Source organism: Rhinopithecus bieti, unplaced genomic scaffold, assembly GCF_001698545.2.
Source record: "Rhinopithecus bieti isolate Rb0 unplaced genomic scaffold, ASM169854v2 scaffold_29378, whole genome shotgun sequence".
Taxonomy (NCBI): Eukaryota; Metazoa; Chordata; class Mammalia; order Primates; family Cercopithecidae; genus Rhinopithecus; species Rhinopithecus bieti.
This window is the reverse complement of record NW_016813019.1, coordinates 445321-461845: the sequence shown is the minus strand read 5'-3', so window position 1 is coordinate 461845 and position 16525 is coordinate 445321. Positions and strand designations below refer to the sequence as shown.

The window sequence follows — 16525 nt, the reverse complement described above, 5'->3', positions numbered from 1 at the left end:
TAAATTGCGAATCTTTGCTATTGCTTTGGAAGTGGTGAAGGCTCCTGCTTTATGCCCAGCAGCACCTCTGACACACGGTGCAAATGGTGTCTGGCTAACCTAAATCATATTTCAAATATGCTATTGGAAAAACCCTGGTCCACGGGGAAAATGTCCCCTTGATGTTCCCTCCCCCACTTGATAGATTCCTCGGGAATCCCGGGTGTGGTTGGTAGCAGGGGAGAGAACTTGGCTCCACTAAGTGGTCAGATATATCAGAGCCCAAGCATTTATCTCTAGGCCTCCGTTTCCTCTTCTCTAAAATGCAGAAAAAAAAAAAAATAAATAAAATAAAGTGAACTGGCAGGACTAGACTGGAGTAGAATCTACAAACCAGCTACTTGTGAGAGCAGCCCACTGAAAATACATTTGTTTGTTTTGCTCAGAGCTTAAAATAAAATTGAATTAAATGCCAATGTTTAAAAATTGGGGGATAGTGCGTAAGAAGCCAGATTTCTATCTTCTCTTAAAATATTGTGAGCACTGCCCATCCAGAGTTGGCTGGAGGCAGGTGAGGCCACAGAGATGAAAATGTGGACACTAGGTCATCCCCTCTCCACCTGACTTCATTAAGGGGCACTTTGTCCCCTGGACTCAGGAGGTAAGTGAGTTTGTGACGCCTGGACCTGCATCCTGAACGTGGGAGCCCCTTCAAGGGAGGGGGTGGGCTTCTGGCACAAAACCTTTCCTATTTACTTAAAACACACTCATGATATGCCAGGGTTGTAGTAAACATATCAGGTACAATTCTAAGCACTATACCCACACCAGGCAACTACTTAGTTCTCACAGCCACTTCCTGAGGTGAGTGCCATTGCTATCATACCCATTTGGCAGATGAGGATGCCGAGGCACAGAGAGGTTAACTCACTTGGCCAAAGTCACATGACCGGTAAGTGGTGGCATTGGGATTTGATCCCCGGCAGCTCTGCCTCCAAATCTGTGCTCTAACCATTGTACAATGCTGCTCCTTTTCCTCTTTTCTGGGAGAATGGCCAGTCTTACGGCTTTGTCCAAGTTTCCACCTCTCAATATGACAACTAATTCATCATCTCCCCAGCTCTCCTTCCCTCTTCTATTTATTACTTCCCTCCCTCATGTCAATCAACTCCTTTAACCGGAACAGCCCTCTAAGGTCAGGTACACTATTTTCCCCATGTTGGGGTGAGGACATTGAGACACAGAGAGGTTAAGTAACCTCTCCTGGCTAGAGGTGGGAGAGTCAGGATTTGACTCTGGCCATCTGTTGGCAGAGCCCATGCTCCTGGCACTCTCTAACACCCTGGAATCCCCTCAACCACCCAGCTTGCCATTCATTTCTTCCCTCCTTCAGTTTTTCACTTATCTATCCATCAAACACTCAACCAATACTTTGTGCTCATGCCACTCCTGTGCTGGGCATGGGGGGCTCAGAGACACCTGCATCGAGACTGGCAGGAGTGGGAAGGTGACATCCTGCTCTCAGAACAGGAGCTGCCCATGAACACTCCCTCTGGGGCCAAGACCATGGGAGAACTGGTTTTCAACGAACAGCCCTGGAGAGTTCAGGAGGAGGGAGCAGAGGGGAAGCTGGGTGGCCAGCTACAGATAAGGCCTCCGTCTCCTTATCTGTAAAATATCTTGAAATAACCTTTTTGTTTTAGAACTGTTTTAGATTTACACAAAAATTCCTAAAGACAATACAGAGAGTTCTTGTCTGTGCTGCATTCAGTTTCCCCTATTAGTCACATCTATTAGAATGGCACCTTTCTCATAATCAATGAATCAATATTGATATCAACTAACACCCGTACTTTATTCACATTTCCTCTGTTTTTACCTAACACCCTTTTCCTCTTCCAGGTTCCCATCGAGGACGCTGCATTGTATTTAGTCATCGTGTCTCCTTAGGTTCCTCTCGGCTGGGACAGTTTTGCAGAATATTATTTGGAAAAAATTAATTTCAAATACTTCAGAAGGAATATTTTGGGCTACAAGAAATATTTTAATCTGGGTGGTGGTTACACTGGTGTAAACATGTGTAGAAAGTGGTACAGTTAAAATTAGTGCACTTTATCTACTATGTGTATCATGCCTCAATAAAAAAAAGATTCTCCAATTTGCCACAGTCCCCAGGACTCCCTGTTACATTTCACTCATTCTCTGTCATTGTTTTGTATCATCTGCTTCGCAACTGTATTCATTACATTACACGGTAGATGAATAAGACCCTTCTAGTTTACTCATCTTCAAAGTGGGTATAATAATTTTCTACTTGATAAGGCTGTAGTGAAGATGAACTGGGACAGTATGTATCAAGTCCTTAATACAAGTGCCTGGTGCATAGCAAGTGTTCAGTAAATAGGAATGATGATTATTATTGTGTGTGTAATATTTGTATTATTAAAAGAGGTGTGTGAGCCTTCCTTCTCCTTACAGCAAGCCCCATCCTCTCTTTCTCCTTTCTCCCCTGCCTCCTCTTTTGTCTCTGTTCATCTCTGCCTGGGAGGGTCAGGAGGTGGGAGAGACAGAGCAGAGCCTGCAAAGACGGTGTGTACCGGCCAACAGAAGCAGAAGACCCTTGAGCATGACCCCCAGACTGTCCTCAAAGCCCAGGGACACTTTGGTGGAAGTTGGGCTTCCAATCATTCCCTATATAAGGAGTTCCTTGGGGTGCGAGGAGCTTGAGGAGCTCTGCAGTTTCCAGACAGCTTCCTCCAAAGCTATATCCTGCCCCCTCAGAGACTTTCCCTGGCCAGTGATCCCTGGACACAGGGATTGGGAGGGCTTTTAGAGGGGTGCTGTGGATCACGGGGACAAAGTAACCTCCAACCTGGGCTGTCTGCTGGCTCAGCCTCTTGGGGGGATGCCAGATTCCCCTGTGTGGCACCCCCAGAGTCATGCCCAGAACCAGTGAAGTCAGCGGGAGGCTGTCTGTGATGAGTGTGCAGAAGGCCAAGAAGGACCCATTAGGACCAATGAGGGGTTGAGGGGAGTGGAAAGAATAGGGACTGAGGGGTAGGGGGCCAGGGCTGAGTCCTGCCTTGCCCTCTGACTTGCTACATGACTGCTGGCGAGTCCCTTCCCCTCTCTGAGTCTCTATTTCCTAATAACAATAATAGTAACAATCATGATGATAGTGATGATGGTGGTGGTGGTGGTGACAGCAGCTCCCAATTTAAGTATAAGGCATGGGATAAGCCCTTTATGTGTACAGCGTAATTTCATCTTTATATGTAACCCATCAGCTAGGTCCTATTATTATCCCCATTTCACGTATTTTTAAAATGGGGTCAAGGGGTCGAGAGCTTGTGTAAGCTTTCCCAGCTAAACCGTTTGCAGATACAGGATTCAAACGCCAGTCTCTCTGATCAGAAACTGACACCATGACCTAGGTCATCTCCCCTGGATTTGCACCTCTGAGATGGGCAGGTAGCCTCAAGAGTCTCTTAGTTTTCCTTCCAGCATCAACCTTGCTGCCTCTGAGGGTGGCTCCCATGTTCAGGGAGGGAAAGGGGGCAGCTCAGAGCTAACAGCCACTGGACACTTGCCTGTGTCGAAGGGCTCCCTCGCTTATCTCATTTGATCTTCACACAGCCTTATGAAATTGGAACTGTTACCACCACCCCCGTTTTACAGGGTAGGAAACTGAGGCACAGAGAGATGGAGGTAAATGTCCCAGTGGACTCCTGGGTGTCAGGATGTGAACCTGGGTCTTCTGGCTCCAGAGCCCCTGCTCTTGTTCGCTTTCACCGCCCTCTGGAGGGAGCACGCCTATGGAGCCGGGTGAGGCCAGAGATAGTGCACCCTGGGGCTCCTCATCAATACCTAAAGAGCTTGCCTGGGCCAGGGCTTGCCCTCCACTCTCCCTCCCAGACAAGGACTCAAAGCCTCATAGATTCCTCTCCTTATACCCTTTCCATCTCAGCAACCCCCTACCTCCCCACCACTGCCCTGCCCTGGACTGGAGACCCAGGCTCCTGGGGAGACCAACCAGTCCAGGGCTGTGGGAAGGGCCTTGCGAACCCAGCCTCCCATACCTGGCCAGAGATGACGGTGAATCACCCGGTGTCCTCGCTGGGTCCCAGGCCACAGACACAAGTACCCTCTCTGACTGCTCGGCTCCGGCACCTACAGTCACTGCAGAAGTCTGCAGTGTATGGCCACACCCTGCAAGGTGGCCACAGCACCCAGGCCTGGCTGCCAGCAGGGCTGCCTCCCTTTCTGGCCTGGGGATCGGTGAGGAGGGAGGCGGGGTGAGGAGGGGCAGGGGAGCAGGGCTGGCCACCAGGGTCTGTGGGCTGGCCTCCACAGTGTGGTAATTGGCAAAACAGTAGTCTCTGTCAAAAGCAACGTGGGAGGTGGGCATTACTCTGCGCCCCTGGCTGCTTCTTGGGCTTTTGTTCTCACAAGCGTGAGGCTCCTGATCCTATCAGCAACACCCTGGCTTCAGCCCTGGCTACCTGGAAGTTCTTTTGTTCTGAGGACTCTCTGTGCAACTGGCTGGCATGGAGCAGCCCTGGGAACATGGGTAAAGGGTGGTTACGATGCGTGCATCTGGCCCAACCCAAGGAGGCTTCCACTGAAACAGGTCACGTGGGGAGATGCCAGGCCAGGAGAGCCTGGGCCAAACAGCACAGAATCTTGCTTCCTCCAGGAAGCCTCTCTGGACTAAGGGGAAAAGAGGGTAACAGAGTCCCCTATCCACCTTGCCTCTGGGCCCCGTGACACTCCTTGCTTGTGCCCTATAATGTGCCTGATCATTTTCTCTTCATAGAGAAACAGGAAGAAAACATGTATTGTTTCCTGCTGAGCAGCTTGTCCTTCCTCCAGCATCCTTGGAGAAGGAGCACTTTCCACGTGAGCAAGTTTCCCAGCTACTGTCATCGTCCCCCTTTGCGTGCCAATGTGTGTTTTATCTTCAATATTTCTGGTGTAAGGAACACACCCCTGAATATATTTTTTCACTTTTATGTGAATTGATATTTCGCTAATCACAGCAACTCCCGTTTGACAAATAGCAGAACATCTACGCTGCAAACGTATTATTTAGTCAATCTAGGGACTTCCTTCGCTTTCCAGCCTTTTACTTTTAAAAATACGGTTTAAGCAGGTGCAGTGGCTCATGCCTGTGATCCCGGTTACTTGCTTGGTGCTGGTGTCAGGGTGTGAATACGGATTGTAGGCTCTCAGTTCAAGCGATGTGGGAACCGCTCATATTCAGGATGGGGAAGCTTAGTTAACTTTCTCAGATCCGTGAGATGACTGGGGAGGAAAAAATGGAGAGCTGGCAATAAAGGGGGTCCAGCATTGACCCCCCACCTCTCTGGGCATCCCAGCCAAGCAGGGGTGATGGGGCTTGAGTCTCTGTGCCACTTCCCACCTTCCTGGGGGAAGACTCAGGAGCAGGTGTCATCTCAGAATGAAAATCAAGTGACTGACGAGTGGCAGTAGGGGATCCCCAGAGGTTCTCAGACCACCCAGGAAGGACATTACTTCTCTAGGGAAACAAAGACAGGAGGTGATCTAGGAAGAAAACCTCTTTCTTTCACCCTTTGAAGATCATTTTGGGAATGATCTTCCCGGCACTCCCCTATCCAGGAACAGCCAGTTGCACACCTACCTGTTTTGTGGCCTTCCTGCCTGCAACCACCTTGAAAGCTAAGTCCCTGGCTTCCCGTGTTTCTGGAGTCTAGAACATAGTTGTGCAGAGAAAGTGCTCGGCTTTAAACTTACAGACTCTTTATGTAAGATAATGATCCCACAGTCCCAGATTGGAGTTTAAGGCCAATGGGCATCTCCTGGAAGCTAAGACATCAGTGATTTTTAGAAGGATGTCAGACTTTTAGAGAATGACGTAAAATATTCTTCAAGTCTATTTGGGAACCTAAATGTCATGAAAGAACTGGTGGTCTGTCCAGAATCAGCTTCAAATCATTATGATGGGGCTATGGGCTGAACTATGTCCTTCCGAAAAGATAGATTGAGGTCCTAACCCCTCATACCCCAGAATGTGAGGTACAGATTGGCATTTACAGAGGGCGTTTACAGAGGTGATCAAGTTAAAATGAGGCCATTAGAATGGGTCCTAACCTGGAATGACTTGGTGTCCTTATGAAAAGGGAACTTTGGACACAGAGGCACTCACTGGGGGAAGATGACGTGAAGGCAGGGGACTAGAGTGCTACTTCTCCACTCCAAGGAGCTCCGAAGATGGCTGGCAAACCACCAGAAGCCGGGAGAGAGGCCGGGAAAGAGTCACCCTCACCATCCCCGGAAGGAACCAAGCCCTCTGATACCTTGATCTTGGACTCCTAGTCTCCAGAATGTGAGACAACACATTTCTGTTAGTTTGTGGTCATGTGTCACGGCAGCCCTAACAAACTAATACAGATGACAGACTGTCTTTTCCCAGTCCTCAGGTGACTGAGAGAGACCAACACAGTCCCAGCAAAGGTGTCTGGGGTCCTCACCATTTGAGGCGATTCTTCCCTCTGGGACCAATAGAAGAACAAAACTCACCAAGCAGTCGTCAATATTCCAGGCCCTAAGCTGGGCATATGCTATTTTCTCTTCCATTGAATCCTTCCAACATCCTCAAAAAGGAGGGCTCTCATTTTAAAGAATATAAAACTGAGGTGGGAAGCACTTAAGTAACTTGTCCAGGGTTACACAGTTGGGACCTGCACCTGGCAGAGGGGAGACGACCTGCGGCCGGAGTGTCCCACTGCACCACGCCTCCTCCCCAGGAGAGGCCTCATGCGATGGCTCCCTGGCTCTGAAAAGTGGTTACCAGAGGTTTGGGGTGTGTGTTGATGCAACCTCTTTGTTCCCTTCCCTGAATTTTAGACTGGGGAAGTTTGGCCACAGAGGGGGCTCACGTTTTTTTCCTTCATTCTTTCATTGAAGAGAACAGGAATGCAGAGAAAAGTTCAAACTCCCCAAAAGGATAAACTGTTTAAGAATCCTCAAGTCCTTTTAAAGCCCTCCTTTGTGCCAATTTCCATCTTTGACAAAGCACTTTCTTCAGCATGGGGTTCCCATCCCCCAGCATGGCCCTCAGATGGGAATTATTGTCCACATTTTAAGGCAGGATGAGTCAGTTGCTTTGTAAAGTGGTGTTGATTACAACTGCCTAATACATTGCTGACGTGGACATTCTGCCGATTGAACTTATGTATAAGGAAAGACACCTGTCATTTTTACTTAGAAAGGGTTTCTGCTGGGGAGGATTTAGTTGTTCTGGCACAGTCTTGGGGTAAAACATTTTCCATAAACGTTTTCTGACTCCACAACTTCCCTTAGTTGGTTTTCCTCTCTGGATGTTCCTGTTGGCAAAGAGAGTGACAAGATTCCTTGATTCCCTTATTGAGGCAGTGACTCGAGCTGCTTTGTGGTTGGAACGTCTTGGCAGTTGCAGGAGGGGTAGGCTTTGGGAGGCCCTTTCGCTCTGGCTCCAGAGAGAACAGGTCAGCCTTCAGGGTTTAGGGTCTGCTGGCACATACTCCCTCCCCTCAGGCTCAGCCCAGGTCTGCCCCAAAAGGAGTGCTGCTGAATGTCCCATCGACAGTGAGCCGGTGGCTTTGACCCCACTTGGAAATGCAGACAGCACGGGGTGGGAGTGCTGGTTCCCAGCAATGCTACTTCTTCCACCCGCACTGCATTTTACTGAAAATCTGAACTCCAGAACCATACTACCAGGGTTCAAATCCCAACTTGGGTGGTATTAACACTGAACACTCTGCTTCAGTTTCTTCCCTTGTACAGTGGGGATAAGAATGGTTATGCATGTCTTATGGGGCTGTTGTGAGCACTAAATGATTAAAAATTTTAAAGCACTTAGAACCAGCCCTGGCACAAAGTGAGCCCTGTATTAAGTGATTGCTATGGTGATTTTTGTGACTATTGTTACTATGAATTCATTCAACCAACATGGGTTATATGTGTGGAGCCAGATGCTACTTCCTGGCAATCCAGGCGTTGGACTTAACCACTCTGAGCCTTGCTTTTCTCTTCTGTGAAAGGAGGATAACAAAATTGTACATGTCACAGGCTGGTGGTAAGGACAAGGGGCTCATCGCAATGCCCGGCACGCAGTGAGTGCTTGGGGACTCCTAGGCTCTGAGATGATTATTGACATTGGTGTGACTGTGATTCCTGCTGGCCATCAGGCCAGGCCCTCCATCGCTGCCCTCGGAGAAACTTACAATCACCTTGGACAGACCCACTTCTGAGGCTAGAAGGTCACTACTTAGGGTCTGGGTGGCCCTCATGTCCTCCCTGGATTCTCCCCGCCCCACCCCCCTGGCACCCCTAACCTAGAACTGTGACCTGGCCCTTCCTGATGTGCCCCTCACCACCCCCCATCCTCTCCTGGCTTTGGAGGGAGGTTTCTCAAACATTGATCGGACTACTGGAAACCCCCAGTAACTTCACCACTGCACATAGATTGTGATTCAAACTCCTTACAGGGGCCCTCTGCTCATATTACTACGTTATCCTGGGCCCTGTTCATCCCTCCCCAGTCCCACTGAGGCCAGGGGTCTCTTTGTCCCATTCATAAAGGCACATGAGAGGTGAATAAATGTATAACAATGACTGCACATAGAGGGTGCTCAGTAAACCCTTGTAACCAAATAAACAGGTAGCTAAGCCCTGGCTTCAAGCATCCTTTAGAGAGAAGATGATGCATCTTTGTTATTATATAATAAAACAGGTTGAACTCCATGCTGAAAACTCCACTACCTGGTTTCCACCGATGGGCATGGGAAGCCTTCGTCAACCTATCTCAGGAGGAGGAGAGGAGTGATGTTACCGCCTCTCCCTGAGGATGGCTCATGGATGGCTCTCCTCAACCTCCTTCCCCACCCACGCCTGTCAAAAGCTGCTGGGTTTAGATGCTCAAGTTTCTGTTCCGTATTATGGATCATTTAATATTCAAGAGATGGCATTAAATAAATATGTGAGCAATTATGTAATGTGTTTGGAAACAATCTGGTTCGTCCCAAAGTGCTTGGGCGAGAAACCAAACTTCAGCAAAGCAAGAGGTCTGGGTGGTGTCTGAGGGCTGAGCAGGGAGGCACGTGGCCCGTCTGCTTGTTTTCTCCCTCCCTGAGTTCAGTCTGTGGTTACTCATCTTCAGGCAGGCACAACGGCAGTAGGAAGCCAGTGATGCTGCCTTGCACAGTTAGAAGCTCAGGGTTGCATGCTGGCTGCAAGGTTTCTTCTCTCTGAGCGTCAGTTTTCTCATTTGTGAAAAGGGCTAACAGCGCCTGCTAGTAAGGTCAAAAGAGATGACGACTCTAAGCTCTGGCTCGGAGGACAAGCTTGTGCAACATAAGTTGTGTCTGATGCTGAAAGATGAGCAGTGAGAGCTCTGATCTATTACATGTCGGGTCCATTGGGCATGCACTCCAAGATTTGTTTATCACCCTAATGTAAGGTTGGTCAAGCGAGGCAAATAGCAGTGGCCCCAAGAAAGGGCTGTAGGAGCACAGAGGAAGACATGGTTGATTTCAGTAAGCAGCCAGAGATTTCTCACAGAGCTGCCATATATGCTGGCTCTGGAAGGTTGAGTGGTGTTCTGGCCTCAGAGAGGGCTGCCTCATTTAACTAATATGCATCAGGCACCTAGCAGGTCTATTCATTTGATAAGAATTTAATGAGCACCTACTATGTTCCAGCTACTCTGCTAAGCACTTTACATGAATCATCTGCAAAATACCATTTTATAGATGAGGGATCTGAGACTCAGAGGGGCTGTCCCAGTTGCAGAACTGGTATTTGAACCTGGGACTGAGTCCAGCTGCCAAACTCTCAATAACCAATAAACATACTACTGCCACCCAGCTGGTCTGTCCTGTCTTCTCTGTCAGCACTTAGCACATGTCCCAGCAAGCCCACCTGACTACCCCACCTCCAAGTCTTCATGTGCAGGCTGGGGCATGACCCAGAGGGTAGAAGAACGAAGAAGGACCAGGTAAGGTGGCTGGCTTTTCATTCAGGCACCAGTCTATCCTCCCAGGGCAGAGGCAGTGTCAGATCCACCTGGGCTCCCCAGTGCCAGTGCTGGGACAGAACCTGGATTGATAACCATCTACCATGTGATGTGATGGGGCCTTCCTCCCCCACAGTCTACACCATGCTCCTAATTCAAATGCCATAGGGCTTCCAGGGAATTTCCCCAAATTGGCCCAATGTTGCATAAATAATATACATGTCCCAGTATGATGACAGAGAGAAGAGAGCTGCTTTCAAACACTGTGTTCTTGCTCAGTTGACCCTCCATTGGCAACCCGCACTCCCAGCATCTCTCTTCCCAGGTTGATACCCCCCAACCAAGTCCCCGTCTCCAACTCACCCCTCCAGGTCTTCTGGTTAAATGAGAGGTGTCAGGGTTTGGAAACTGAGGCCCATGTCTTGCTGGCTCTAGGGACTTGGTGACGAAGTTCAGCTCTGGAAAAGGGGAAAGATGGCATTAGTTAGGGGTGGGTGACATGACAGGGACCCAGGTCAGAAAGGAGAAGGGAAGGTAACCATGGTGTGGAGTGTCCCCGATGTGTTGGCTCTAGGCTAGGGACAGGTTTGACAAGGATTTAGTTCTTGCCTTCTGCATTCAGACCAGCCTGGGTAGGCTTTGCCCCTCCTGGGCCCAGAGCCCATCTCAGGGGTGCAAGTCCACCTGCTTACACTCAGGGAGGGGTCTGCCTGTCTGAGACTGGGAAGGCTGAGTGGTGGGCCCCAGAGAGAGGGTTGCCTCATTGAACTAACATGCATCAGGCACCTAGCAGTTCTATTCACTTGATAAGTATTTCATGAGCACCTACTATGTTCCAGCTATTCTGCTAAGCCTTTTACATGAATTATCTTTGCTGGATCTTCATAAGATGCCACTGTTGTCCCCATTTTACAGATGGCCTGTGTGTGGCCTGTGAGGGCAGAAGGAGTGTGAAAGAGTGGTGTGTGTCCTAGAGAGACAAAGATACTTTCTTGGGCAAGTGACTTAAACTTCCTGAGCCTCCCAGACAGAGATACTTTCTTGGGCAAGTAACTTAAACTTCCTGAGCCTCCTTTTCCCCATCTGGAGGATAGATCATAATACCTATTTTTCAGGATTTTTGTGAGGGGTAACTAAAATATAATATGCATAAGTACCGTGGGTCTTAGAAACACCCAATAAACAGCAGCAGCAGAGGGCACTGGGTGCTACATGGCTCCCTGTCAGCTTCCTTCTCTCTCTCTCTCAATCCATTTATTCATTTAATTGTATTTTTTTTTTTTTGAGATGGAATCTCACTCTGTTGCCCAGGCTGGAGTGCAATGGCGCGATCTCGGCTCACTGAAACCTCAAGTGATTCTCCTGCCTCAGCTTCCCAAGGGGCCAGGATTACAGGCACATGCTGCCATGCCTGGCTAACTTTTTTGTATTTTAGTAGAGATGGGGTTTCACTGTGTTGCCCAGGCTGGTCTCCAACTCCTGAGTTCAGGAGATCCACCTGCCTAGGCCTCCCAAATTGATAGGATTACAGGCATGAGCCACCACGCCCAGCCCTGTTTGTAACTTTTTATTTTAAATAGTTATCGATTCAAAGGAAATTGCAAAGAAATGTACAGAGAGATACCATGCACCTCCCTCTGGACTTCCCCAAGGTTAACTTGCACTACTGCAGCACGCCATAAAAACCAGTCATGTGACATCATACAATCTACAGAGCTTACATGCAGCAGTTTGACGTGTGTGTGTGTGTATGTGTGTGTGTGTGTGTAGCTCTACGAAATGTTACCTGTAGTTTTGTGTCACCACCACCACTACAATCAAGATGTAGAACTGTTCCATCCCTACAAGGCTTCCTTGGGCTACCCCGTTATAGTCATGTCCCTCATCCCTAACCCCTGGCAACCTCTAGCCTGTTCTCTATCTCTCTAATATTGTTCTTTCAATGACATTGTATAAATGGAGTAATGCAGTATATAACCTTTTGGGACTGGCTTTTTTTCACTCAGCAGAATTCCCTGGAGATTCCTCTAGGTGGTTGTGTGTAACAAGAGTTCGCTCCTTTTTATTGTTGGGTAGTATTCCATACGTGGATGCATTACAGGTTGTTTAACTACCAATCAGTGAAAGGACATCTGTGTTACTCCTAGTTGCGGGGTATTATAAACATTTATGTAAGGTTTTTTGTGTGAACAAATGTTTTCATTTGTTTGGAATAAATGCCCAAGAGTGCAATTGTTGGGTTGGGTTGTATGGCAGTTGATTTTTCTTTTTCTTTCTTTCTTTCTTTCTTTTTTTTTTAAGAAAGTGTCAAACCGTTTTCCAGTATGGTAAATGACTGTAGCATTTTACATTCCCACTAGCAATGTACGAGTGGATCCAGTTTCTCTGCATCTTCATCAACATTTGGTGTTGTCACTATTTTCTATCTCAGCCATTACAATAGGTGTGTAATAATATCTAATTAAGGTTTTATTTTTCATTTCCCTAATGACTAATGATGTTGCACATCTTTTCACGTGCTTATTTGGCATCTATATATACTTTTTGTTGAGATGTCTTTTGCCCATGTTTTAAATTGGATTGTTAAGTTGCTGAGTTTTGAGACTTTTTTGTATGTGTCAGATATCAGTACCTCATCAGGTTTTGTGGTTTGCAAATATTTTCTTCTAGTGCATAGCTTAGCTTTTTATCCTTGTCACATGATTTTTTTTTGTCTTTTTATTCTTGTCACAGGATATTTTTTGCCTGTTTTATGGATTTGCTCTCCTCCTCCTCCTCCACCACTAGTTCCCCTTCTTCCTCCTCCTCCTCCCTCCTCCTCCTCCTCCTCCTCCTCTTCGTCGTCGTCTTCTTCTTCTTCTTCTTCTTCTTCTTCTTCTTCTTCTTCTTCTTCTTCTTCTTCTTCTTCTTCTTCTCCTCCTTCTCCTTCTCCTCCTCCTCCTCCTCTTCTTCATCTTCATCTTCATCGTCTTCATCTTCTTTCTTCTTCTTTCTCTTCTTCTTCTCTCTTCTTTCTTCTTCCTCTTCCTGTCTTTCTTCCTCTCCTTCCTCCTACTCCTCCTCTTTCTCCTTTTCCTCCTTCTTCTTCTCCTTCTCCTCCTCCTCCTCCTTCTCCTTCTTTCTTCTTTCTTCTTCTTTTTGAGAAAGGGTCTCATTCTGTTACACAGGCTGGAGTGCAGTGGCATGATCATAGCTCACTGCAGCGTTGAATTCCCAGGCTCAAGCGAGCCTCCTGCCTCAGCTTCCTGAACAGCTGGGACTACAGGTGTGCACAACTACGCCCAGCTAATTTTATTTATTTTTAATAGTGGCAAGGTCTCACTATGTTGCCCAGGCTGGTCTTGAACTCCTGGGCTGAAGCAGTCCTCCCACTTTGGCCTCCCAAAGTGTTAGGATTACAGGCATGAGCCACCACACCCAGCCTCTTACTTTTTGTCTACAAGTTTTATAGTTTTACATTTTACATTGAAGTCCATGGTCCATTATGAGTTAATTTTTATATGTGGTGTGAGACTTAGGTTGAAGTTATTATTATTATTTTCATTATTTTTGCCTATGGATGTCTAATTGCTCTAGCACCATTTGTTGAAAAGGTTATCATCTTACTCCATTGAATTGCTCTTGTACCTTTGTTAAAAATAGGTTGGGCATATTTGTGTGGGTTTATTTCTGTGTCATCTATTCAGTCCATTGATCTATTTGCCATATCTCTGTCAATACTACTGTCATGATTTCTATATAATAAATCTTGAAATCACATAAACTGATTCTTCATTCTTTTTCAAAATTGCTTTAGATATTCTAGACTCTGCTTTTCCTTACAAATTTTAGAATCTTTTCCACATCTATACCAATTTTTCTGAGATTTTGATAGAAATTGCAGAGAACAGACATCTTTGCTATGTTAAGTCTTCCAATCCATGAACACAAGTATCTTCATTTATTTAGGCTTTTAAAACTTCTTTCATTTGTGTTTAATAATTTTCATCATATAAATCCTATAGATTTATTAAATTTATACCTATTTCATTTTTTTGAGTGATTGTTAATGGCATTGTATTTAAAATTTTGGTGTCCACATATCCATTGCTAGTGTATAAAAATACATTTTTTTGTATGCTTAGTTTGTATCTTGTAACTTTCCTGAACTCACATATTACTTCTAGGATGTTTGTGTTTTTAGATTCCTTGGGATTTTATGTAGACAATCAAGTCATTGCAAAAGAGTTTTATTTCTTCCTTTGAATTTGTATGTCTTTTCTTGTCTTATTGCACTAGCTATAGCTTTCAGCACTATATTGAATATAATGATGAGACCTGACATCCCTGCCTTGTTCCCAATCTCAGGGGAAAACATTAAGTAAGTATAAGTATAACATAGTTTTTAGAAATGCTCTTTATCAAGGTAAGGAAGCTTCTCTCTATTCCTACTTTTTCTGTGTTTTATCACGAATGGGTGTTGAATTTGCTTTTCCTACATTGATGGATACCATCATGTGATTTTCTTCTTTAATCCATTAATATGGTGGATTATATTAATTGGTATTTAAATGTTAAGCCAACCCTGCATCCCTAGAATAAACCCCACTTGGTCATGATGCGTAATTCTTTTTACACAGTGTTGAATTCTGTTTGTTAATGTTTTGTTAAAGATTTTCACATGTACACACATGATGGATGTTAGTCTGTAGTTTTGTATTTGTTTGTATTGTCTTTGTCTGGTTTTGCTATTATGATAATAGTAGCTTCATAAAATATATTGGAATTGTTCCTCTTCTATTTACTGGAAGACATTGTATAGAATTGGTGTTAATTTTTTAAACACTTGGTAAAATTCTGCAGTGAAACTACCTGGTCCTGACAGATTCACAGCTGAATTCTACCAGAGGTACAAAAAGGAGCTAGTACCATTCCTTCTGAAACTATTCCAATCAATAGAAAAAGAGGGAATCCTCCGTAACTCATTTTATGAGGCCAGCATCATCCTGAAATCAAGGCCTGGCAGAGACACAACAAAAAAAGAGAATTTTAGACCAATATCCCTAATGAACAGGGCTATTGGCAACAATCCTCAATAAAATATTGGCAAACAGAATCCAGCAGCACATCAAAAAGCTTATCCACCATGATCAAGTGGGCTTCATCCCTGAGATGCAAGGCTGGTTCAACATACACAAATCAATAAACGTATCCATCATATTAACAGAACCGAAGACAAAACCCACTTGATATCTCAATAGACGCAGCAAAGGCCTTCGACAAAATTCAACAGCCCTTCATGCTAAAAACTCTCAATAAACTAGGTATTGATGGGACGTATCTCAAAATAATAAGAGCTATTTACGACAAACCCACAGCCAATATCATACTGAATGGGCAAAAACTGGAAGCATTTCCTTTGAAAACTGGCACAAGACAGGGATGCCCTCTCTCAGCACTCCTATTCAACATAGTGTTGGAAGTTCTGGCAATCAGGCTGGAGAAAGAAATAAAGGGTATTCAATTAGGAAAAGAGGAAGTCAAATTGTCCCTGTTTGCAGATGACATGACTGTATATTGAGAAAACCCCATTGTCTCAGCCCAAAATCTCCTTAAGCTGATAAGCAACTTCAGCAAAGTCTCAGGACACAAAATCAATGTGCAAAAATCACAAGCATTCTTATACACCAAATAATAGACAGAGAGCCAAATCACGAGTGAACTCCCATTCACAATTGCTTCAAAGAGAATAAAATACCTAGAAATCCAACTTAGAAGGGATGTGAAGGAACTCTTCAAGGAGAACCACAAACCACTGCTCAATGAAATAAAAGAGGACACAAACAAATGGAAGAGCATTCTGTGCTCATGGATAGGAAGAATCAATATTGTGAAAATGGCCATACTGCCCAAGGTAATTTATAGATTCAATGCTATCCCCATCGAGCTACCAATGACTTTCTTCACAGAATTGGAAAAAACTACCTTAAAGTTCATATGGAACCAAAAAAGAGCCCCCATTGCCAAGACAATCCTAAGCCAAAAGAACAAAGCTGGAGGCATCACGCTACCTGACTTCAAACTATACTACAAGGCTACAGTAACCAAAACAGCATGGTGCTGATACCAAAACAGAGATACAGACCAATGGAACTGAACAGAGCCCTCAGATATAATACCACACATCTACAACCATCTGATCTTTGACAAACCTGACAACAACAAGAAATGGGGAAAGGGATTCCCTATTTAATAAATGGTGCTGGGAAAATGGGCTAGCCATAAGTAGAAAGCTGAAACTGGATCCTTTCCTTACTCCTGATATGAAAATTAATTCAAGATGGATTAGAGACTTAAATATTAGACCTAAATCCATAAAAACCCTAGAAGAAAACCTAGGTAATACCATTCAGGACATAGGCATGGGCAAGGACTTCATGTCTAAAACACCAAAAGCAATGGCAACAAGAGCCAAAATAGACAAATGGGATCTAATTAAACTAAAGAGATTCTGCACAGCAAAAGAAACTA

The 16525-nt window shown here is 45.5% G+C and overlaps 1 protein-coding gene across 8 annotated transcripts in view; it reads right to left on the bottom strand.

Annotated features, from left to right (window-relative positions):
- The window catches only part of ATP2B2 (ATPase plasma membrane Ca2+ transporting 2), a 299071-nt gene that overhangs the window by 203597 nt on the left and 78949 nt on the right, over positions 1 to 16525 (bottom strand). For all 8 annotated transcript variants that reach the window (XM_017847503.1, XM_017847498.1, XM_017847490.1 and 5 more), the window contains exon 2: positions 10379 to 10473. The gene's annotated coding sequence lies outside the window, so the exon portion shown is untranslated. The remainder of the gene's footprint in view (positions 1 to 10378; positions 10474 to 16525) is intronic.